General features: G+C 39.3%; 1 protein-coding gene across 22 annotated transcripts in view; it reads right to left on the bottom strand.

Annotated features, from left to right (window-relative positions):
* Window positions 1-26347, bottom strand: part of LOC126227762 (uncharacterized) — a 932351-nt gene that overhangs the window by 146875 nt on the left and 759129 nt on the right. For 14 of the 22 annotated variants that reach the window (XR_007544023.1, XR_007544029.1, XR_007544025.1 and 11 more), the window contains one exon: window positions 20137-20468. The exons of the other annotated variants lie outside the window; for them this stretch is intronic. The gene's annotated coding sequence lies outside the window, so the exon portion shown is untranslated. Of the gene's footprint in view, window positions 1-20136; window positions 20469-26347 lie in introns of those variants that run through there. 22 annotated transcript variants of the gene reach the window in all.

The following is a 26347-nucleotide window of genomic DNA, read 5'->3' as shown; positions in this document are numbered from 1 at the left end:
ATAATAATAATAATACTAAGCAGTGCCACAACGCCGCTACTGTTACTGAATTAAAAGTCTGACAGACAATTTATACTATTAAAATCAAAGACTTGAAAGGTGATCCTGTGAAATATCGTAGATGAAAGCTGTCAGGAAAGCTGTATACACAGGCATTAAGGAGGTAAGAAAGTTAACTGATTTCAAGCAAGGCGATCAAATGAAGGTAGTTGTTGTAAATAATCAAATCACGCGATTTCGTCGAAAAGGAATTTCAAAGTCAATGCTTCACGGCTCCTTGCACAGACTGAAAGAATATTAGCATCTAATGAAAATATAGACATAAGCAATACCACTTTTTACTTTGAGGTCTACAAAATGTCCAGATGAAAAGGTACAAATCGTAAGAAAATAGTGAATAATGCTAATGATATCTTTAGTAAGTGAAGCATAAACAGTATAACCTACACTGACAGCCTGTGCGGTCCACAGCACTTACCTACCAAACTAGAAACATACTGGGCAAGGAATTGACGGGTAATCAAGTTCTCTGCATTAGGAAAGGGGGAGCTCTGCAGGAAGTTTTAGCGGAGAAGTTGTGCGAGAAAATTGGGAAAAATTATGAAAAAGCGTTCACCCTTGCCGGTATCAACGATGCAGCACAATTTTTGATTGTTCAGATCAAGGTCGTTTCAGCTGCTGCATTTAACATGGTAATTCATTCTTCAGGTGTGGAAAGAGAGCAAACGATTAACATGTACTTAAATAACGACCACTATGATGCGATCAACAACTTGAAGTGTTTTAGTGGTAGCATATACTACAGCATGAAGTGCGATGTTCCCTTCGCTCACAAAGACAAATACTCTTGCAAAAATGATAAACGAAATGTGTGCAATTTGTGATTAAGACCAAAGCATGATAATACAGAACGTAAGTGATCAAGAATTTATTGTAAAAAGTGCAACAGATTTTGTTTTGATAGGAAATGCATGAATAACCACAAACCAGTTTGTGAAACAGTTTATAAGTGAAAAAAGATATGCAGTAGAAGCATAAGTGGACACAACTGTGGTTTCTTTGAATGCCGAAATTGTGACGAAAATGTAAAGATAAGCGAGAGGCACTAAACGATTTAAAAAGTGCACTTACACAGAAATGTACTACTTTTTCGATTTCGAATCAGAAAAAGATACGGGAGTACATACGCCAAACTCTGTCACTGTGGACGGTTACGAAGAAAACAGATACGAGTATAGAAATAACAATGAATTTTGTAAATGGTTGATATCATACAGTAACAGGGAGTATATGTATATAGCACACAATGGAAAGGCTTATGATGCGTACTTCATTTTGCATTGTTGTGACAGTAACGGAATTAAGATCAAAACCATTTACCAATGGACGAAGCTTATGGAGCTGAAAATACCTAACCTAAACCTCAGAGTAGTTGACAGCGTAAATTTTATCCAATGTGGCCGACCAAGTACTATGGTGTTGACACTAAGAAACCCGAAGCTAGAGAAGCGTTCTTAGAATGGCACGCTCAGAAGGTGCAGCAAAACCACGTGTTTGACTTCCAGAACGAATTAGCTCAATATTGCCACTTTGATGTCGACGTAGTCCGTCTGGGTGTATTGAATTTGGGCGATATTTCCTGGAAATAGCAAATATTGATCGATTTCAGTGCATAACATTCTCTAGTGTATGTATGGCTACTTACAGGACACAATTGCTTGAGAATAACACGGCTACTGTAGTCAAAGATCAAAGGAAGGAAATGTTCAGCAAAGAGTCAATTGCGTGGTTAAACTCGTTCCCTAATGTGCAACATGCATTGAACGGCGGGAAAGTTACAATACGTGGTGCAGAAGTTGACGGTTACGACGCAAACATGAAAAACGTGTATCAGTGCTTTTGGCACGGTTGCCCTAAATGTTATTCTCCAGATACTATCAACAATGTGAACAATGAATCAATGGATGATCTCTTTCCAATGACAGCGCAGCGAACACAGGCGTTGAGAGAAATGCGGGTTATAACGTTGTCGAGATGTGGAGTTGTAAGTGGAAAAATTCGAAGGGGTACAAAGAGAACGTAAATAAAGCAATCAATGTCGTAGAACCACTGAATCCGAGAGACACGTTTTTCGGTGGAAGAACAAATGCTGCTAAATTGAAGGTTTCAGGCAAGAAGCTGCGATACACAGACATCTGCAGTTTAAGTGTACAGCGATGTTTTACGAAGATTATCCTGTTGGTCATCCTGTACAGATACTGAGACCAGAAAAATACGACGAAAAATGGTTTGGTTTTGTTAAATGCAAAGAGCTTGCGCGTCGAGGCTTGTATGATCCTGTGCTTCCAGTTATACAGGAAAAGCTTTTATTCGCTCTATGTGCGAAATGTGTAAAAAAAAGCCTCATAGTAGTTGCAGCAATAGTGACGATGAGCGAGCATTTTAGGAACTCGGACAACGATAGAGCCCAACAAGGCTATCGGAAAAGGCTACAAAATACAGGAAATTTATGAGGTGCGGCATTTTGATCGAGTAAGTAATGAGTTGTTCAGAGACTACATTAAAACATTGATAAATTGGAAACTAGTCCTTGGGTAGATGATTACGAGTCTACAGAAGTTGGTAGAGTTATCAAGGAAAAGCAAGACATCGAGTCCGACATTAACAATATTGAAGCGAACGCCGGCAAGTGAGCTGTTGCCAAAATATGCCTCAATTCTCTTTGGGGGAATTCGATCAGAGGCTGAACTTATAGACGACGTTAAACGGTGGTACGAACTCTTGCTCGACGACAAAATAGAGATAACTATTGTGATACCAATCAACGAGGAAATAATTAAGGTGACATATCGCTACGATGATTTCTACGTCGAAGATAGCACAAGCACTTCCAGACCGCCAAATCTAGAATGAGTTTGTATGACATGATCGATAGATTAGGCGATAGACTTTTATGTTACGACGCAGACTCTATAGATTACGTTGACGATGGCACAAACACAGTGCAAACAGGTTGCATGCTTTGCGAATGGTCAGATGAATTTGGAAAGACGATTTTGGCATTGAATGGATAAGCACTGGGCCAAAAAGCTATGTTTATCAAATATGTAAAGGCTAACACACTACCAAAATTAATGGCTTGACTCTAAACTACAGAAATTCTGTAAAACTCACCATGAATGCAATGATTGAATTAATACAGACGTCTGAAGATTAGGTTATCGTAAGCAAAAACATGATCAAGAGAGATAAGAAAACCAAAAATTTGGTGAAAAAATTTATACCAAAAGAGTTTAAATTTAACTGTGTTATACGTATGCTCCTAGAGGAAAAAGGTGGAATAATTTATATCCTTCCCTCGAGCTATTGAAGAAAAACTTTTGTATATATAAATGGAAACAGTGATTACAGAATACATCGATGATCCTGCTCGTCGGTACGAGCTCATACTCGATGACAATATAGAAATTATTGTACGACGTTCATCAACGAGCAAATAATAAAGGTGACATATAAACACTACTAAGGATAATTTTATATGTCAAGGCCTACAAAATTTCAAATTTTGACTGCCAAAAATTCATTACAAAAAAAAGCCAGCGCAAAACGTGACTGCCAAAAAAAGACACCAGAATTTTGCGAAGAAGTGACCAGTGACCGCCAAAAAGTGTCCGACATCTTTTGCCTAAAAAGATGTAGGTTCAAAGAGGCGACCACTTTTGCGCAAAAATGTTTTAAAATTTAATGTGGAAAATTTTACACTTTGTTTTCACTCATTTTGCCCCATTCCCTCAGTTTTTCAAGTCAAAGAGATTAGAAATTTTATTTTTACTTGGTTTTCACTTGGGAAGTGTCTTATACCGACGCCTATACTTCTACTTTTGGTGCTAAGCAACGAAGTTTATTTCTTTTTTTTTCACCACCAATCTCCAGTGGCCGACACTGTGACACAGTTAGATAAATCGTAATAAAACTATTTTTCCCTAATCATATGAGGCGAAACACCGATACTAACAACGTCCGCCATTCTTTCAAACTCTCCATCTAACAAAATTTCGCGGAAACACTCCAACGCGATCTTGGTTAATGTAGTACAGTTTCACAAATTGTTTTTCCGTAACGGGTTCTTAAAAGTTAACACACTACACAGAATCAATGTGGCTGCAGATACTATGTGACTGGATTTCAGGTAGTGACGAACTGCAGACGGCGGCAAGAGACGGGTTTAAAATGATCGCAATGTTTTCCCGACAACGTTTCGAGCTGACATCTGTCGGCGGCGCCGAGCAACAGTGCAGAAGCCAACAGCTGTGTACTGGATCTCGCAATAAGAAGTTTAGCAGGAAAATGCTGAAAATAAGAAAGATGTTCTTATCGATATCAATTACTTATTTCTAGTTGCTTCAGGAAATTGGAATAAATGTCCATATCTATGGTCAACTTGTAAGGAATGTACTTTACACCCAGCAACGTTCTTGCTAATGTGTTTATTATATGTGGGAAATTGCACAGTGCCGCTAAGAAGACAAAGACTTTGCTTTTCAATTTTTGAAAGGTTCGAACTATGTTTGTCCGAACCTCTTTGTCAACCGATGAACGTTTCATGTTGGAAATTCTGTTTTAGTTACCGGATTATTTACTAGGAAGAATATATTTTTGTATATTATTCAATACACTGTGTTTTTTAAAGTAAAGGTGTTACGTTGTATTGATGTGAAGTTAGTATATTAAATATATTTCCTCGGATGCAGGAAAGAACTTACTCGTTCGGTGTGCGGCACATTTATGTAATCCATCTTCCTGGTTCTCAATCAACCTACGTCCAACACGCCTCATTACGTCCACCAACCCAGCCTGGTCCCTGACACAATGTTTTTTTTCCTGTTCCCGCATTTAAAGAACACCGCGATATCTCGTTGCTAAAAGTCAACCTCCCATTTGCACTGTTCACAAACCCTCTGTTTCGGACAGGTCGGAAGCTCAGTTTTCTAAGCCCCCTGACTTTACAGGTCAGCAGCCCCAAATCATTTTCAATCTCTTGTGTATTTTCTTTCGCCACTCATCATATTCTGTTGTTATACATAAATTAAGGAAACTCATTCGTAGCTGCTTATGAACTTCGTCAATTCGTTGTTTAGTCATGTTCTAATTGAAATTTCAGGTATACTTTGGAACTTACCATCGTACACTCTCACCTTACGGTGCAAGTTTTTTTAAAACTAGTTGCAGACCGCATAGTATCGCCAAATGTTGGAGGCCTGTGCGTGCTCAATATTTATTGATAATACCAGCTTGTCAAACCTCCAATATATTAAAGTGACCTCACATCATCAATAATACTGACAAAAATCGTCAGTTGACACCCCGGTCTTACAGCCTAAGCTGTCGAACACCGAAAAGGATACGTGTGTGTTGCAGTTATATTAGCTACAGCTTGTAAGCAGTGGATGACAGATAAAAAAGACGAAATGGGTGTGAGAATGGTTGAAAAAATGACCGACTGGCCACATGTTAACTTACTGGCAATCAGAACCATGCACCCGGAAGTTTTTACTCCAGTGAGTCCCGCACCATACCGGTACAACAAGTAACTGTGTTGAGACGAGATAAATCAGATAAGCAAGATACGTTAATGTGAGAGTCAGTCGCAGTCGACGAGAAATTAGGAGTAACAAAGAGATTTCTGGCGACATTTAGGTAATTTGTATGCTCAAAGTCTACTTCTGTAATGCCAGCAAACATAATTACTAAACTTTTAGGGAAACTTGTGAAGCAATTACACCTGCCTAGCAAGGATACGCCCAGGCGACTGACGTAAAGCATTGTTTTACTTTTTTTTAGTAATTTGGTGTAACAGCCGACGAAAACAGTGTCCACTTTACACTTTCTTCTCACTACATCTGCGCAGCGTCCTTCCCCCACTGCTGAAACACGGCAGTGATTACGTGTCGACACTCCGGTCTGCCTTCGTGTTTTCTCTGACAAGCTGCCGAATGCTACAACCTGCACTACAGTGGCAGCAGAGTCTGCTTCCGGAGGCTACTACGTGGAGACGTGGCATGCTCGGTACGCAGCTAAAAGTAATTGCTTATCACCACCATAAGAGAACTTCTTTAAAGCTCAATAACTCATACACTGTAACACACTGTGAAATTTTGTCCTATTTTAATCTCCAACTATTTCAAACTAAACTGTATTATATTTTCAGTATCAGTGCATTCTGCTTAAGTTTAATATCAATACTTTTGTCTACCATTTTACTCAAAACTTCGCAATAGTCCCGACAATTTACTGTAACCTACACACAAAAAATCCGCTAACACACGTCAGCTCAGCGTTCTATGGAGCAGCTTCTCACAGTATCTGTCAACAGCTCCTGGCTGAAGTACACTGTCTGGCTCCATGTGTAGAACAATACACGAAGTTTGACACAGAAAGTGAGTTTGCACTATGTCCAACAAATCCAACAGAAACAATTATTCTGGTCTTTTACACAAATTGCAAAGAAAGATTTCTCAAAATTTTAATTGAGAAAACGGAATCCATGTCAAACAGAGAGAGAGAGAGAGAGAGAGAGAGATATCTTGGGACGGGAGCGTAGAAAGAAAAAGGCTAGTAAGTTCTAACATACAACAGAACTGATCAGAAAGATATCCAACAGCCATCTGCACTAACAAAATGTTTACAAGAAGTGCATCTCTAGAAATACAAAACAGGAACATTTTACTCTGTGTGGGGGGCCTGGATAAACTAGAGGCATTGGAATGACTAATCACCTGGGAAACAATTGGTATAACACAAAGCAAACTGGTTGGAGAATGAGTAGCTATGAAGGTTATTTACATGCTGCACGTTATACATCTGTGGTAACAGCAATGTGAAGTGCACTGCAACAGGACATCTTAAAAATTTCTGACAGAACTAAGAAAAAAACTGGTAAAAACCAAAGATTCAGAAACAATGGATAGAAACTCTTTGATGAATATGATTCTGCCTGCTTTGTACTCAGTAATCTCTCTCACACTGTCGAATTGCAGATAAGAAATAGTAGCACACTTCATATACTTTAATTCAGTCCTGTCCTACACTCTTGTGGGTTGTTACAGCTAAGAACAAAAATGTATTCTACAGAGATGTGCAGCAAATATGTTGTGTGAAGTTGATAATATAGCTAAAACAGGAGCTTTATCGGAGGAATTCTTCCATTTGTGCACCAATCAAAATACTCGCTAATAGTAATTACAGTAAGTAATAAGAATGAGTTTGGTGCAAAATGTCACTTTCACTGCCAAAAACAAAAATACTTTCCATACAGACTATGGCTCCTGCTCTACGGTTCAGAAAGGAGCTTTCTATTAAGGAGTAAAAATCAATAGACTGCCAACAGTCAAAAGGTAAGATATTAATTATTAATGCTTTTGAAGTAAAACATTTTCAAATCAAAATCCCTCACTAGCCACAATACAATAAATTTCCTTCAGACAGAAAAGCTTCTATCCACAAATCAACATAGATTTTGAAAGCAGTGCTCATGTGAAACTCAGCTTGCTCTTTTCTCACACAATATCGTGTGAATGATAGATTAAGAACAACAGGCAGAAATCATGCTGCTAGAGCTCTAGGAAGCACCTGACAATGTGCCCCACTGCAGACTGTTAACTGAAGGTCCAAACATTGAATAGGTTCCACAACACACACACACATCTACGTCTACATGATTACCCTGCTATTCACAATAAAGTGCCTGGCAGAGGGTTCAATGAAACACCTTCAGGCTGTCTCTCTACTGTTCCACTCAAGAACGGCGCGCAGGAAAAATGAGCACTTAAATTTTTCTGTGCGATCCCTGATTTCTCTTATTTTATCGTGATGATCATTTCTCCCTATGTAGGTGGGTGCCAACAGAATGTTTTCGCAATCGCAGGAGAAAACTGGTGATTGAAATTTCACGAGAAGATCCCGTCGCAACGAAAAACGCCTTTGTTTTAATGATTGCCACTCCAACCCACGTATCATGTCTGTGACACTATCTCCCCTATTTTGTGATTATATAAAACGAACTGTCCTTTTTACTTTTTCGATGTCATCTGTCAATCCCACCTGATGCGGATCCCACGCCGCACAGCAATACTCCAGTATAGGGCGGACAAGCGTGGTGTAAGCAGTCTCTGTTGCGCCTTCTAAGTGTTCTGCCAATGAATCGCAGTCTTTGGTTTGCTCTATTCACAACATTATCTACGTGATCCTTCCAATTGAGGGTTTTTGTAATTGTAATCCCTAAATATTTACTTGAAGTTACAGCCTTCAAATTTGTGTGACCTATCGCGTAATCGAAAATTAGCGGATTTCTTTTAATACTCGTGTGAATAACATCATACTTTTCTTTATTCAGGGTCAATTGCCACTTTTCGCACCATACAGATCTGCAATTCGTTTTGGTCATGTGATGACTTTACAAGACGGTAAATGACAGCATCATCTGCAAACAATCTAAGACGGCTACTCAGATTGTCTCCTATGTCGTTAATATAGAGCAGGAACAACAGTGGGCCTATAGCACTTCCTTGGGGAACGCTGGATATTACTTCTGTTTTACTCAATGACTTTCCGTCTATTACTACAAACTGTGATCTTCCTGACAGGAAATCACGAATCGAGTCGCACAACTGAGGCGATACTCCGTAGGCACGTAGTTTGGTTAGAAGACGCTTGTGAGGAACGGTGTCGAAAGCCTTCTGGAAATCTAAAAATATGGAATCAATTTGTCATCCGCTGTCGATAGCACTCATTGCTTCAAGAGTACAAAGAGCTAGTTGTGTTACGCAATAACAATATTTTCTGAATCCGTGCTGACTTTTTGTCGATAAACCGTTTTCTTCGAGGTACTTCATAATGTTCGAATGCAGTATATGTTCCACAACCCTACTGCTAATCGACGTTAGTGTTATGGGCCTGTAATTCAATGGATTACTCTTACTTCCCTTTTTGGGTATTGGTGGGACTTGAGCAATTTCCCCATATTTGGGTCCGGATCTTTCTGTGAGCAAGCGGTTGTATATAATTGCTAAATATGGAGCTATTCTATCGGCATACTCTGAGAGGGACCAGACTGGTATACAATCTGGACTGGAAGCCTTGCCTTTATTAAGTGATTTAAGCTGCTTTGCGACACCTACTTCTATGTTTCTCATCTTGGCAGTTGTTCTTGATTGGAATTCAGGAATATTTACTTCGTCTTCTTTCGTGAAGGAGTTTCGGAAAACCGTGTTTAATAACTCTGCTTAAGTGGCACTGTCATCGGTGACTTCACCGTTGTTATCGCGCAATGAAGGTATTGATTGCGTCTTGCCACTGGTGTGCTTTATGTATGACCAGAATTTCTTTGCGTTTTCTTCCAGATTTCGTTGTGGAAATTATTAAACGCGTCTAGCATTGAAGTACGCGGTATATTTCGAACTTCTGCAAAACTTTGCCAGTCTTGGGGATTTTGCGTTCTTTTAAATTTAGCATGCTTTTTTCGCTGCTTCTGCTACAGCGATCTGACCCGTTTTGTGTACCATGGGGGATCAGTACCATCACTTATTAATTTATGTGGTATAAATCTCTCATACCATGAAGACTTTGATAGAACCCTGTACGTAGTCCTGGAAAGTGAATATTCATCTGGAACAAGGACGTCATGAGGAGTGCCACAAGGCGTATGGTAGGACAGCTTGTTTTTACATACATCAATGGTTTGACGGCTGGAGTGAGCAGCAATATATGATTGCTTGCTGATGTGGCTGTAGTGAACGAGATGGTGTCGTCTGGTGACTGTACGAGCGTCAATCAAATACAAACTGGAAATTTTTGTTATATACTTATTTAGGTTACAGAAAAATCCATGCACATGAACTTCTTTTTCCATACAGTATGCTGAATGGAAAACACATTTTCCCCTGTGGATAGGCCGGCAGTTTCTCGATCCCTTTTTTGTAAGATAAATGGGACTGTCACAGCAGCCAGTTGCACATCAACAGTTCAGCGTATCGTCATCAAATCTGTGTCCTCCGACTGTTTGCTTTAGAGGTCCAAGGAGAGGCAAATTGCAAGAGATAAATTCGGACTGTAGGGAGGATGGTCCATTGTGTCCAGAACAATTCCTAAATTTTATGTGTTCTGTGATGAGAAGACAAGGCACCCACCTTGCAGACATTTTCCGAAATGTGAGGTTGTCGGTAATGATCGTTCGAGCACTGCTGCAGGGTATGCGCATCTCGGGAGCAATTTCGGCAGCCATTGTATGTCAGTCACCTTCAATGAACTGTCTAACCGTGAGAATAAGCTCCTCTATTAGACAGGACCTCAGGCAACGTCGATGAATTGCATTCTCAACTGTTTCTCAACATCGTAAAAATTGTTTGTGCCAGTAGACAGTCGAGTATTTCTCAGAATGTTAACCCCAGACTGTGTCACAAATCTTTTGAAAATTTGAGACGGCTTTATTCCTCTGTTGTGAGAAACTTGATTATAATCTGGTGCACGACAGATAATGGTAGCACTCACTCTGACATCGAGTGTCTTGCTAAAGAAATGGTACGACAGTGTTCTGGCTGTGAAAAACAATCACTGGAAATTTAAACAACAATGAACAGAGATCACACCACTCTTCATCTACAAACAGGCACTGAAAATTTCAGGTTTATATTTGATTCACTCTTTTAGAAGGGTAGATGATGAGTTGGACGGAATATCTATTTGGTGTGATGAATGGCAGCTTGCTCTAAATGTGGGAAAATGCAAATTAATGTAGATGTGTAGGAAAAACAGACTTGGTTTCAAGCACAGTATTAGTGGAGTGTTGCGTTTCAGTTGAATATCTAGGCATCATGCGGCAAGAAGACTTGAAATTGAATGAGTACATAAGGTCGGTTGTGGGGAAGGCCAATGGTTGACTTCAATTTATTGGGGGAGAATTCTGGGAAAGTGTAGTTCATCTATAAAACAGATTGTGCTGCTCGAGTGTTTGGGATACCGGGAGGTGAGGTTACAGGATTTGTTACCAGTAGCTTTAATCAGATAATCTTCATGAACTTAAATGGGAATACCTAGATGGAAGATGAAGTTCTTTCACAAAACACTATTGACAAATTTTTGAGAATCGACATTTGTAACAGGCAGCAGAATATTCTATGGCCACCAACTAACATTTCACATAAGGATTGCTGTCTACAGATAATAGAAATAAAGACTTGCATGGAAGCACATAGGGTGCCTCTACCCCTAGGTCCATTTGTGATTTGAACAGGAGAGGAAATGGGGAAATGATAAGCTGCGATACAAAGCACCCTGCACCATGAACCACACGGTGCTTGCTAATTAGGAATGTAGATGCAGAAAATTACATCATGTATCAAACTCACATCACATATTGATAGGTTGAACTGATCCCATGTCACAATAAGAAAGGTGACTGCACTAGTTTCAAACAATACTCTTTTCTGGAGGTAATATACTCAAGTGTTGCCACTCACCTGTTTAGTAAACGACTTATAACCACAGTTTGGATTTCAAAAAGTCCATCTTCCTGAAGCAACTATTGATACCCAGACACAAGAAACAATTATTAACCATTAAACATTGGCAACATCCTGCGATTTGTTGAAGACGTTCGATTGTGCAAATCATAATACCATATTAAGGTTATTTCACATGACAATATTAGGTTGAGAAACGCATTTCATGACACATTTTGCCAGACTGGTTTCTTACCAGATGTAGAAGTATGAAACCAGAATTTGCTTACAATAATTACGTGTCTGTTGTTTGAAACTGATAAACAATATTTTATTCAAAATAATCTCCATTGCTATTTGTACATTACTCCCACCTCTCTGGCAGGCTGTGAATTCGTATTCACAGAAACAGTTCTTTTGAAGTGAACCCGTCAGCGAGCCATTTTCATACCAGTTGAAGTATTGTTCAACGAGAGCGTGTCCCCGTGATGCAAATAGGTGATAATCGGATGAGTCAAGTCTGGAGGATAAGCCACATGCACCAATATTTTCCAACTGAATTCCTTGACCGTTTCCTGACCCGTTTTGCTGTGTGTGATGGGGTGTTATCATGGAGCAATTTGACTTTGTGTTGCACTTTTCCATATTCCAGTCGTTTTTCACATGATGCTCAATTTAAATCTATAATTTTCTGCTGGTAGTGATCAGCATTAATGTTTTCACCAGGTTTTAGCAGGTGACATCTTTCTGATCTCACCAAACACCACTGTCCAAAGCAATTTGGTCTTGCAGTGGATGTCGATTGTTTGCCTGGATTCAATCATGGTTTACAACGAGTTTCGTCATCCAACGTTGATTGAAATTAAGCTTAAAGAGAAGCTCAGGCAGGTAGGTACTAGAGATGTTAAATACCACAAAATTCTCATAACAGTACAGTGAAAAATATGTTAGTATGTCACAAGATTCGCATGAAAGCAAAGTGAAAAATAATGTTAGTATATTGCATCAGGATACCAGAAAATTAAAAAACAAAGCAGCCTTCCATTTATTTAATTACCTTAAAACTGTGCTCCTCAACTATCAAAAACATGCACATCCCTGACTTACTTTCAGCAGCAAAATATGAACCCTTATATGTAAGAGATGGGATGCAGGGGCATATATTGACACAGTTATATTTCTATCTTTTTCAAGTAATGACAGCACATGGGAACAGACTATAGTGCTCCCTTGCAGCACTGGCAAGAACCAACCAGCGCACTGTCCTAACACTAGATCTCAAGCACGTAACACACAAGGCAGCAGCCGTGATATTTAAAGATAATACTGAGTGGTGCACATAAAACCAGCCCCTGCACTGAAAGGAATATGAATGAAGAAAATCAACATACATCACCGCTTTCTTACATTTTTATTGTACAGTGTCACTATTAACTGTGTAATTAACAGTTTAAGTAACAGATTTACTTTTATTATTTTAATAAGCATATTTTAGAAAGGAATTTTAAGTCTGTGTTCAATACATTCTTCACCAACATCCAAGCAAATTTGTGCACGTCGAAGCGTGTTAAGGAAAACACTTTTCAGTTCTCTTTCAGGAATGTTCGAAATTTCTTCACGTATGTTGTTTTTTAATGTGCCAAGTGTCTGGGATAGTTGCGGTACTCTCTAGCCGTTAGAAATCCCCAGAGGTAAAAGTCATGGTGACAAGTCAGGAGAGCGGGGTGGCCACAAGCGCTTAGTAATGGTACTCTCTTCCGTAATATCAGTATGTATACGAGCTAAGGACAAATCTGAGGTATGAGAAGTTGCCCCATCTTGTTGGAAATATGCACAACATTTTTCAGTTGGAGTTAACAGAGCCGAAAATTCATTGTAGAACTGCAAGAAAATATGCGTGTTGACAGTTTCATTGAACAACAATGGCCCGATAATTCTGTTACCAGATACGGCACATCATACACCAATTTTTAAATCGTGTAATGGCTTTTGCAGTATGCCATGGGGATTATCTGTAGCTCAGTGTCATGTGAATTATTATAACCCGACAGATTAAACCCAGCTTCACCCCTCGTAAATAGGTGGAACAGATCAAGATTTTCCCCCAGCGACATTTTTGGGCAACAATTACAGTAATGTAATGTAACTTGCGAGAGCTTCCTCATTGCTGTTATAATCGTCATGTTGACTTGCAGGGACTTCTTTCACTGTGTGCCACCACATTTGCCATAACTCCAGGTGTACGTACAGTCTGTGCCTTAATTCTCTTTGAGTTAACAACAATGCCTGTCGAACGCCACTTTCTCACTAGATCCTGAATCGTTGATTTTGCAGTAATTTTACTTTCGGGAAACTTTTCATGAAGAGTGTTACGAACAATTTTAATGGATTCAGACCGCACATGTTCTTCAACAAAGAACACAATTTCTTCAATGGAGAAAGGCATGACAATGAAGTACACGGTTTATAACGACTACTTTCCGTATGAACACGCTACTGCTGTTGGAAGGTGGCAAAGAAACTGACAAGCTAGTAGTGCTACTCACGCATGTTCACATTCCGGTTCAGGCCTGTTTTATGTGCGCCACTCTGTATCATAAAAGATTTCATCAATGTATCTCCCTCTTCTTTGTTAGCTATTGTTAGGGCAAGAGATCAATTACAATTATTGACTGACTGAGCTTAATTCCACATAACATTATATAAGGTAACATTTGTAAGGGAAAAAACCATGGAATATTGGAAAATAACTGGTTTTGTAATGAATAACTGAGTTGTAAATGTTAAGCAGCAATTTCATTACAGAGGCCGCATTTGCAATTAAATATTTTTGTTCTTACTTGGGGTACAAATTTTTTATTTTTAAAATCAATGTCATTGAATCAACTGTTGATTAATTAACTTATCTACAAGTGACAGCCATACACTTATAGTTTCAATTGACAGAGATAGATGAGAGGGGCTGTATTAAAATTTATCTCATCAAAACTTATTTTTGCCAACATGACGAAAGCCTGGTCAGCCAAAGTATTCCATTTGATGTGTATAGGTAATCCTACAAACAGAACTGAGTTGGCAGAACATTGCCTCAAAGCAGATGTATGCTCCGACTTGTTTTTTTATTCACCCTCTTACCACCACAATCTTCTAATGACCGACCAAGGAGCTGTGAAAGGCTTTGGTGTGTACTGCACACATTAGATGCTTTATTTGCATGGTTGTCTATATACAGTCTGCAGCTCGTGGTCGTGCGGTAGTGTACTTGCTTCCCACGCCCGGGTTCGATTCCCGGCGGCATCAGGGATTTTCTCTGCCTCGTGATGACTGGGTGTTGTGTGCTGTCCTTAGGTTAGTTAGGTTTAAGTAGTTCTAAGTTCTAGGGGACTGATGACCATAGATGTTAAGTCCCATAGTGCTCAGAGCCATTTTTTTTTCTTGGCTGTATACAGTTTTCGTCAACTTCATCACAATATGTTAACACATTAATGAAGTGGTTGCCACGGCAACAAATGGCAATAGTTTTATTTCTCTCAATCACTTTAGCAAATCTGACATGACTGTGGGGCCACAAGGTATCCTGTTAAATCATTATTCTAGTCAGTATGTGGGTTTTCAACTTATCTTACAGATTTGCAACAAACTTTATACATAATTTAAAACGTTTATGAAACTTTTTTCTCACTCTCATTCTTAACATCACATATTGAAGAGTTAACTCATTTCCAAAAGTTTTTCAAACTGCCCAGTAAAGGATAAAAATGGTTAATTCCTGATCACAAAAGACGAACGAGCTGCACAATGGGCTGACTTTTTTGGAGAAACCTTAAAACAGACCAAGGCACTCAATGCTTACAACTTTGAAAATGGCCCAAAAATGCACGACATAATGGTCAAAGCAGGTGCTACCACAGAAGCAGACATGTGCAGCAATCCAGACACTTAAAAACAATAAAGCAGCTTACCTGCATGAAATCTCTGCCAGAATTCTAAAATATGGAGACCTGAACTTAATCAGCACCTTACTAAACTGTGCAACATACGCTATGATTATTATTACAAACTTTTAAAAACCTCTGAAACAAGGAATTTAATATAAGACACATGGGTCGCATATGTCAGTTAATACCCCAATAATGGGTGACAAGTATTGGACGTGAGACGCCACCACATGACGTACCATTCTGCACGTGATCATCCTGACAAGTTAAGCACTCATGTTGATATGGCTCAGAGCTATGTGTACAAATTGATGCGGGGAGCTCAGGGTTTGAGTCTTGTGTCTGAAAGCAGTAATTCTTTTACTGCATGACATAGTTGTGTGTTCACACTGAGATTTATTTGTCAGACTTGCAGTCTCTGCTGGTTTATTGCAAAATACAGGACAACAACCCTACTATATTGGGTCACAAGTAAACTAATACAAGTTGCTGAATCAGATTGTTAACAGTAAATGACCAGTTTTTCTTACTAAATAGTGTCTTTAAACACAACAAGAAGGGACAGAAGGAAGGGAAACAAAATGAGAACAGCTTTTACTCGGTTACAGTGATGACAATAATTTTGTTAGCTCTGTGTTGACAACAGTTTACATTTGCAAAACATGTTCGAAATTTGCACTGTTTGCTTGACAGAGCGTTGCATTACTCAACCATCCCTTCACACCCAAGCCCAACTGTTGCAAATGTGATACACATCAAAGGTTCAACATTTCTCATCTACTTTTCATTATTTCCCAACATTTGCGACCCCATGTGTATTAAACTAAATCACTGACCTGAGTGTCACCTAAGCTGCTTCGGGTTTTTTTTTTTCAACAAAAAACCAAGTTGTGTTTTGTCAAACAAAGCAAGTTCTAGAAGTCTGCAGGTGTGGCATCATTGTTCAACTACCGAAAAAAGGAAATCCAACCACAGATACAAGTTGGAGGGGTGTCACACTGCTTTCAATGCTAGCAAAATAGAATAGTTCATCGACTTCAACTGGCCACTGCACATAAACTCCATCAGTTTTAGCATTTTACGGTGCACTCCAAGAGTAAGTATGGAATACTGTAAACCTACACGAAATTCCTGAGTATCTTATTAATGTTTTCAGAAACCAGTACCAGTTCTCACAAGTATCGGTATTCCACAGGCATTTACTGGGTATACGCTGCTTTATTTGCAATTCGGTCCGACTGCGACCGACGGCACGTGCAGGCCCGGCAAAACGGGAGGATAAAGACAGAAAGAGCACGTGTTTTGACAGGAATTTCTCACACGCTTTTGTTCGGCGATTAGTGTGACATCCGGTCTGTCAGTCGTAGGGCCCGAGCAGACACCTGCGCATGGCACGGCTGCCTCTCAGTCTCTCGCCGGTGCACCCCGATTCTGGGCAGCCTGCGCAGGTGGTGCGATGGCACGATGGACAGTGCACGCTTCGTGACAGAACGGCTTTAACAGCATAATTACACGTAATGGGTGTTTCATGACAGTATTCCTTGTGTAATCAGAATAAAAAAGTGATGAATTTAATTACTTCTTTACAAGACCTGCATTTTTCCAACCAGTAGAGAATGGTGAGTAAGAGAGATCCGACCCCTTCAAACTGAACTTTTTTATGATACCCTCTGCTATGTAAACGAATTTCCTGTCACGAGATCCTTCCTCTCCAGTACAGAGCCGCCAATTTCCAGGTAAGGAAGAGCTGAGGATTTAGCAGAGAGGGGGGGCGGGGGGATTAATAAGGGATCAATTTTATTAAGCAGTCAATCCAATTGATAAGTGTGTGAGGGAGCTATTCGACTAATTAAGGCCTGAAGATGTGATGTACTTGCATCACTGATGGGAAAGGGGGGGGGGATTGGAGGTTTCCAGGGGGTTGGGGGGGGGGGGGGGAGGGGATGGATGGGGGAACAATAGGTTAAGGACCTGTCAATGAAAAGAAAGGATCATCCCTAGGGGGTCATAACCATCAAAAGTGAACTATAGGTTTGCCCCCGAGTGCATACTTGCCCTATATGTAGTCAACCTGCTCTAAAAAATTATCTTCGCACTTTCTTTGCCCTAGGGGCAAAAATTATGTTTCAGAGCAATTTGCTTGTGTAGGTTGCCTACATCAGGTTCAAGTACGCATTCAGGGGGAAAGCTATTGTTCTCTTTTGATTGACTCACTGAGGATAATCCTTCCTTTTGATTGGCAGGTCTTTAACCTATTGTTTCACCCCATTCCCCCTACCAACCCACAGGAATCCTCCAACACTCCCCCACCCCCTCACATATACAGGAACACTTTCAGGTACGAGTTAAATGAATAGCGCCCCCTCGCACTCTCACCACGCCCCCCCCCCCTCTCATCAATTTGAGTGACTACTTAATTAAATTCTTCAACTCCTTGACTCCCCCCCCCCAATCCCCCCCTTTCCCTACCAGAAATTGGCGGCTCTGTGGTGGAGAGGAAGGAACAGAAGATAGGAACACCCATTTCTTTCGTATTCCGACACGCACCAAACAAGCATGCATTCTATGATATTGCAGTCTTTCTCGGCGTGTTCCACTGATGAATTCTTCTCGGGTTATCACCCGAGTGTTCGCGTCATCTTGTCACGACGTTGCAATGAGTTTCGTATCAGTCACCTTCTGGCAAGGATGACGGGTATAAAACTCATTGAAACACTGCGACAAGACGACACCACCACTCGGCTGTTAACCCGAGAAGAATTCATCACAAGCATTCATTCTGTCACCATTCCTTTCTATATAAGTCATAATTTCTTAATGAACAAAACTATCAAAAAATCCAACACGGGCATACGTCTGAATGAGCAAACTAGTCTTAAGCCAGTATTACAAGACACACCTAACATATACAAATCTGCACCAGCACCCCAAGCAACGAGTGTGGCACTTCGACCGATTGTGTGACACAACTACTGTGTATGTCTACCCCAGTGCCCCAAGAGAACATATTCGGAACTACAGTCTTGTTTATGTTGTCGAGTATGCAAATTTATCGTTTCTTAGAACTGGTACTACTCATTAAATCTTCTGAGTGATCTAGGTTCATATTTATTAAGCAGCACTAGAATGAAATTATTCATGGTTATACAGAATTGTACACTAAACCATTCTGTTGGTGGTGCAAGAAAATTATTATTGTTATTAACTGTGTTTACTTTCGCTTTTGTTTCTCAGTGTTATAGACTTGGACGATGGTATTATTTAAGCTGCATTTGCAGTGACAGTAGCTTCTTCAGTAGTTAAGACTGAACGGTGACGTAACGCCAGGGGCAGGGTTTGGGTTCTGCCTTGGCTGCAAAGGGCTGAAGGCAGGGAGGGTCAGACTCCCTGTTAAGGAAAGAGCTTAGGCCCGAAGATCCTCTGGAATTCAGGAACTTAGCCAGGATGGATGTGTCCTGTTTTGACAAACTATTGTCCATGCTACACGGTGGGATTTGTGTGTGTGACACTGTGCTGAGGGAAGCTATTTCACCTAGTCGGAGGTAAGAATCGGACCATTTAACTTGTGTTTTATGATTTGACCATCATATATCACTGACAACCTCCATTATGCACTACTATGTTTCGGGTTGATTGTCACACTTCAATTCCTGGCAACTAGGGAATCATTTAGAGCCTAGCTTTCAGTCATAGAATTTCACAGCCAAGCATTTCAAACAATTATTGTGCAGGTGTGTGCTGAAATTTGCATCAGACAAAGATAAATACTTGAAGGTAAACTAGTGTTATTTTTCAAGTGGGGAGTACCTTTAGGTGGCGCTAAGTAGTTAATTTTGTTTAAATTGTTAACAGGCCGCAACAACACAAGCATAAGGGAATCAACTTTAAAAAAAATTTTAAAACTTGTGGCAGTTTCCAAGCTGTATTGGCAAGCAACAAAATTGAGCTATGTACCATTGAAAACCTGGCATTCCCGAAGTGAATATAAATGTATAAAAAAGAAATTTTATCTTAAATATTCTTCACCAGTAGGACTTTTCAGCAGTTTACTGCAATTGGCAATATAAATGTGTCCATTATTAAATATTTGTACAAATTCTCTCCTCAGGTGCAATGGACAGCACGATCTGCTGGCTTGACATATTACAACTAAAAAACATTTCACAGCCTTGTTTTGCTGGCTGTTTTAGATTCTAGGTATAGATAGGTTCACCCTTGGCATTGGTTGCAATGGCAGGGTAAGTGATGGGGGGGATCTATGCCAACAGCCAGATCAGTTCCTGCAGTCTCTAGAAAGTCTCTAGCAACTGAAGCCACTCAGTGCGGCTTCTGTTGCCGGAGACTGCAGAGTGTGTGTGTGTGTGTGTGTGTGTGTGTGTGCACGCAACATACTATATGGTGAGTGGCAACTTTCATTTCATAATATTGTTACATTCCATCCTAGATTTTCCATTGTTTGTTTCCTGCACAATTATTCAATTGATGATGCAGATAGCACTTACTGGCAAGTACTGATGTCGAAGACACAGATCTGTAAACCGTAGGGAATGGGTCTTGGCGGTGTGACAAATCTCTCGCAAGCTTACCGCAACAGGACGGAAACAGGACATCGTCACGTGCCACAGAAGTGAGTGAGAATCCTGTGAATATTTCAATCCTGTAGGGTATGTACCCTGGCAGTGGGAAGTTATAAAGAAGCACAATTTTTAATTTTCAATCTTTTATTTAAAAATTAACAATCAGTAACTTTCTGAATTGCACCCATGATGACATTCGTGATAAGGCACTTTGTCTCTGCCTTCAATTTTCTATTTTTAGTTGTAATCAGCTCAGCTGCAACATACTGGCCCAACTTGCCATCCTCATTGCTGTTTGTTTGCCTCGCAGCATTGACAATGTGCTGCTTACCAGGACATCTTTGGCCTGCTTCTTGGAAGTGGCATAGTGCCCCACTTTGGATAATTCTGGTGAGCACTGAGGGGTAGATGGAGAACTGTTCTCAACTGCACACCCCACTGTAAATGTCTCTTGAGTACTAGGAAAAAAAAAAAAAAAAAAAAAAAAAAAGGAATTTATTAAATATTGCACTGTAAACATGTTATAACATTACAATTAAAATTCATTGTGCCAAATACAATAGACTGTATAAAATTATTGGTGTAAATAACATGGATGTTGCAACCACTGGCTTGCTGCAATAAATTTATATAATAATATGGAGAGGTCAGTGTTGAATCTCTTTCTTATTTTCTATAAAGAAAAACACTGAAGAAGTCTGTGATATTATAAATCAACATTATGGTGACGCAGTGGGCAAAGTAACAAAGCAAAACTCTACTGACACAATCATTGGAAGTACTTCTCGTGAGAAAATTCTCTCTTTCTCTCAACAAATGAATCTGAACTAACAAAAATACATCGATTAAAAAACAAAAATACATCGATTAAAAAACAAAAATACTTACAGATGAGATGTTATACCTACTAGACTGCAACTAGACTGCAATGGGTGGTAAAGCCTCTAACTTTTTTTAATAAATTTAGCCACGGTTGTAAGATTATTCCCGACATGTTTAAGAAAGAGTAAGGTGATCCCCATTTCCAAAGTGCAGCAAGAAAGATCCAGGAAATTACCAAACAACAACTATTACACCTGTCTCATCTAAAATAATAGAAAGTGCAATTAATAACAATATGTCTAGAAACATACCACAAACTTTCTTTTGTCAGTCTAGTGCCGTAGTTGAATACAGTAGAAATTCAGCTGTTGCTGTACTGCTGGATCTACCTGTGCTAAATCCGTGCTAGGCATCAATCAGAATATGGCATTTTTTCTTTACTAAGAAAGTTTGTGGTATGTTTCTAGACTTTTCAAAAGCCTTTTGATTGTGTATGTATTAACATAAAAAGTCACCATGCTGCATTGTTAAACAGAAATATCCACAACTATAACAAAATTTAAAAAAACATACTGAAGGAAATTGGGTCAACTTAACTGACTAAGAGCCTGTAAAAGCAAAATGCCTTCTATGCAACTGTCTGCCAAACTACATAATGATAATAGAAAACATGTCCACTATCACATTAAAAAATAAACTAAAATGTCACTTATTTAAAATTTTACGTGCAGCGTACCTTGAAGCAAAAAATTAATGTAATGTTTCATATGTAACTTTACAAATGTGTAAAAATTCAGAAAGAATAAAGTAATTTAAATCTCTGTTAATTATGTACGTATTTCAGAGGTTATTTTCCAAGATGTAAGCACATAGTTAAGTATTTTTTTAAATTTCTAATGTCAAATATCACCGTGACAGGACTTGGAAAAATGGGAATGTTGAGAGAAAATCGAAGCAGAAGATATGATGTGTTGCCATAGCAATCAGGTATAACAAGACAAGAGAACTGTTTCATGTAATTGAATTAAGTCCCAAACTTAAATCAAAAATTTTGTGAATGCAACACAGTGAAAGACGTACGAAAGTAATGATGTTAAAAGAATGAAAAGACGACCTCGATGTATTAAGACTAAGAAGACATGCAACGAGAATAATTCAACTAAGAAGATTCGGTGTGAGGAGTGTCCAGCTCCCACAGGCGTCGCAGGGATGCAGATGCAGAGACAACATCCGACGTCACCGGCACCAGTTGCTGCTAACCGGTGCTGATTCTACATCCGCACACCGATGCAGACACGAAAACCAGCAACCGATGCCACCGGCACCAGTTATTGTTCACCGGTGCTGATTCCACACCTGCTCATCCATGCAGCCTAAACTAACACCGGGTGAGCGGAAAATAATTGTTCCAGTACAAAGTCGAAGAAACTGGTCACTAGACTGTATTAGTGTAGCTACAATGCTTAGAGTTAATTCGTTAAATGATCACCTGATCAAAAACTAAGACAAATATGGATAATACACAGAGAATCGGGGAAGCTTCAGAACCAGCCATAGCAATGAAAGTGAGTGAGGAGGTGCCAGACTGGTCTGAATTAGTGAATTTGATTAAAACTTTAAATGATAAAATAGATGACCAAAGTGCAGATTCAGCAGCTTCAAGAAACAAATTGACTGCTCAAAATACTTCTTTAAGAAAGGAACTAAATAAAACTTTAAATGCTCAAAGTTAATTTAGACTCAGTAAATACTCAAATGAGAAAATATATGACCAGGGTGCTTCTTTGAGAAATGAAGTAAGTGCAACTTCAAGTGAAAAACTCGGTGCACAGAGTGCTACTGTAAGTAGAGAAATAGACACATTGATGAAATCACTAAATTCTAAATTGGAACGCGACGTGAGATTTTGAATAAAAACCTAGACTTAATAACTCAATGGATTCTGAATTAAAGGATCAGTATGAAACTTTAAATATTCAGATGACAAACATAGGTTTGTTGAACATCAGAGTAGACACTCAAAGCAAAGAATCTAGTAATCGATGTGAAGACATGGCTGCTTTGGAAACTGAATTTGATGCCAAATGTAATAATGTAGAATCGAAACCCATTGGAAACTTAGAATCTTTAAAAGACGTGTACAATAATGAATACAATATTGTAACACAAGTTTTAAGTATTTCAAAAGAGACACATCAGTGTAAGAAATTAATGTCGATTATTCAATAGCAAATTTCAGGTGGCAGTACACGAGTAAATAATGTAGGATGAAATTTCAAAGAGAATATATCCAGCTTTGTTGTTAGAAGTGTATGTAGCTTGGAGGAACCATTTTAAGAAATGATAGATCGAGGAGTTGCCACGAGAGTAACCACCTGAACATTTCGACTATTGCTTCTTCTGAAATTAATAATACCAGCAAGGTTGTAGGTGACTTGTGGAAAGGATTCAAATTTATCCAGGATAGGGTAGAAAATGGAATAACTTTACCTGATGTTGTGTTACCTAATTAAGTGGTGATTGTTTTGCGGTGGTGGTGGGGGGGGGGGTGACTTCCACGCAAAATTAAGCGAAAATTACTGGTTTGCACTTGCTCAAGTGAAGTTAATACCAGATCCATGGGATCCGGGCGGAGTCACATTTATCCCGCAGGGACGTTAACGTTCTGTGTTAACGGGGGAGTGACGACTGTCGGATCCCTAGTTTTTTTCGGCGTTTCTTCTGAAGTAGTTTTCCTGCACTGAATTCCCTTCAAATCTTACACGATTCTGTAGTTTATTACTGAATTCTTAAACTATCCTATAATTTTAGTATTTAGCAAATTGGATGTAAACATAACTTAAAGACCGGCATAGGAGAACCACGGAAAAAAACAGTGATCTCTAGACATGAAATGAAAAGAGTGGAATTTTATATTTATGGATAATGTAATATAATGTGACAGACAACAAATATTTTATCGTAGTGTATAATTTTTTATTTTGAATAGAATATTTTATACCTTTCATGAGATATGATATAGATGGGAGGGTTTCTATATATTTTGAAAGGGGCTGGGTAGTGTAGATAAAAGCACGATTTAAACTAACAGATATATCACGAATGACACAAAACACACATCACACCTTTCAAACAACCCTCGCAAACAAGTGTGTCTGATTCTTTGACACTGCTATTTCCACAGGGTTGCTAAGATTTGCTTCGGGGGCCTTAAAGGTTACGGTGGGAATGTAGGAACCTCCTCCAGCTTGTCACTCGAGAACCGGCGAGGTAGGGGTCCTGGAGAAGGGGGTTGGAAAGTTTCCCGTCTCTGGGTCCGTCTTCTTTCTCTTCTTCGATATTAGCAACCACATCTATTTTTTTTTCCTTTCTTACTTCTTGTTTGAGGACCTATCTATTTGTCCCTCTTTCCATATGCATCTACTTCCATTGCAGAAGTACTTCCTGGTTTCTAATAACCTACAAATTACTTCAAATAAGTAGGCCGAGAATCAGGCGACACACACACACACACACACACACACACACGAAGATACACGGGTAACAAACAATGAAACTACTGACTAGAAACCTGTCAAAAGGTGAGAACCATCAAGTGTTGGAGAGAGAAGGTATGTGTACAGCAGGAAATATGCACATATTGTTGTTTATTGTGTCGGTAGTACATTGCATGTATATATAGGAAAATATACAGGGTGGTCCATCTCAAGTTTCGGATGAGATTATCTCGAAAACTGTACATCAGGTAAAAAATAGTGGGAAAGACAGGTTCGTAACGTCTAAGGGGGACATCATCAAATGATACTACACGTGACCTCCAGCTCACGCCCCTTTGGGTGGGGTGGAGGACAACTTTCAAATCTTAAATGGAAACACCCATTTTTTATTGTAGATTCGGATTCGCCATAAAAAAGTAATCGAGTTTTGTCTGAAACATTTTTAAACCATTGACAGATGGTGCTAAAATCGAGAAAAAAGTAAAATTGTGGAAGAACTTTTATTTATTTAGAATTTGGGGTGCTTAAATAATGAAATTATCCACAAAGAAATTGTTCAAAATCATCCCCATTTGCTCCAATGCATAAAGTCAATCGTCTGCGTAAGATGTCCACAGTTTTGAGCAGCACATCCCGTGGTATGGCTACACACGCTATTCAAATGCGTTGCTCCGTATGGTTTCGCGTTGTGGGCTCTTTTTCATTAACAATATTTTTTAAATAACCTCAAGAAAAAAATCAGGAGATGTTAGGTCTGGTGAATGTGGAGGCCACTGAATTGGTCCACCGCATCCTATCCACCAACCAGGGTACCGCACATTTAAAACGTTCTGCAGATTTTTAGCATAATGGTGAGCTGCTCCGTCCTGTTGGTACCACATTTGTTGCCTAGTTTCTAAATCAACATCTTCCATTAGCTCCAACATATCATCACAGAGAAGTTGTAAACAAGATTCCCCAGTAACATTTTGGTAAAAAAAAAAATACGGTCCTACCGAGTTACTGTTTAAAATTCCACACCAGACCACGAACGACCATTTGTGTTTATTGTCAATGGGTCTGCGTGGATTGACAGGGGACCAATAATGACAATCATGATTATTTAATTCGCCATTGTTTTTTAATGTGGCTTCATCAGAGAACATAACTTACCTAAAAAAAGTCATTGCCACCTCTTATTTCCAAGGCCCTTTGGCAGAAATGCAAGCGTATTTGCATATCTTTTTGCATCAAGACCTCTGTGAGTGTAGTATGATACACATGATATTTATGTGCCTTCAAAATCCTCAAAGCAGTTGATTTCGATATTCCAGTTTGTGTCTGAATTGCACAACTACACGTTTCAGGATCCAGTTGAACACCGGTGAGAATGGTAGCGTACGAGCGTCATTTTCATTGTAATCGCGATGACGAGGTGGACGGTGCATGTATCCATTTCGAGCACGTCGAGTGCAATGTCCAATAATATTGTCCCTTGGATGTCATCTGTTTGGGAAACTATCCGCATACAATTATGCAGCTGCAGCGTACCTGTTGTGGCATCCACCTAAAATTAACATCATATCAACTATCTCTGTAGGAGGATAAGTGAGCCATGTTTCGCTAAAGAATAATTTACTTTCGTCAGTTGATGTTTAAGGTTCACAATCTGAAAGTGAAGTGACGTCTGATCACATTACACCGACCTTTATATTGAGCCATAGTTGCCAGTTTGGTCACGGTAGCGCCACAGTCAGGTGAGTAATGAAATTGTGAAGAGTTCCGTAACAAGATTTTAATACCATTCCGCCTCCCTCCATCAAATACTGCGGAAAAAAAAAGCTTAATTTGGCATAATGAAAGAATGGGTGCACATTTTGCATCCATTTCATGCGTCGTCCTCGGATCATTCTAAATAAATCAGAGTTCTTCCCAATTTTAATTTTTCTCGATTTCAGCGCCATCTGTCAATAGTTTAAAAATGTTTCAGACAAAACTTGGTAACTTTTTTATAGAGAATCCGAATCTGCAATAAAAAG

Source organism: Schistocerca nitens, unplaced genomic scaffold, assembly GCF_023898315.1.
Source record: "Schistocerca nitens isolate TAMUIC-IGC-003100 unplaced genomic scaffold, iqSchNite1.1 HiC_scaffold_340, whole genome shotgun sequence".
NCBI lineage: Eukaryota > Metazoa > Arthropoda > Insecta > Orthoptera > Acrididae > Schistocerca > Schistocerca nitens.
This window is presented reverse-complemented; position numbering and strand designations above follow the sequence as displayed.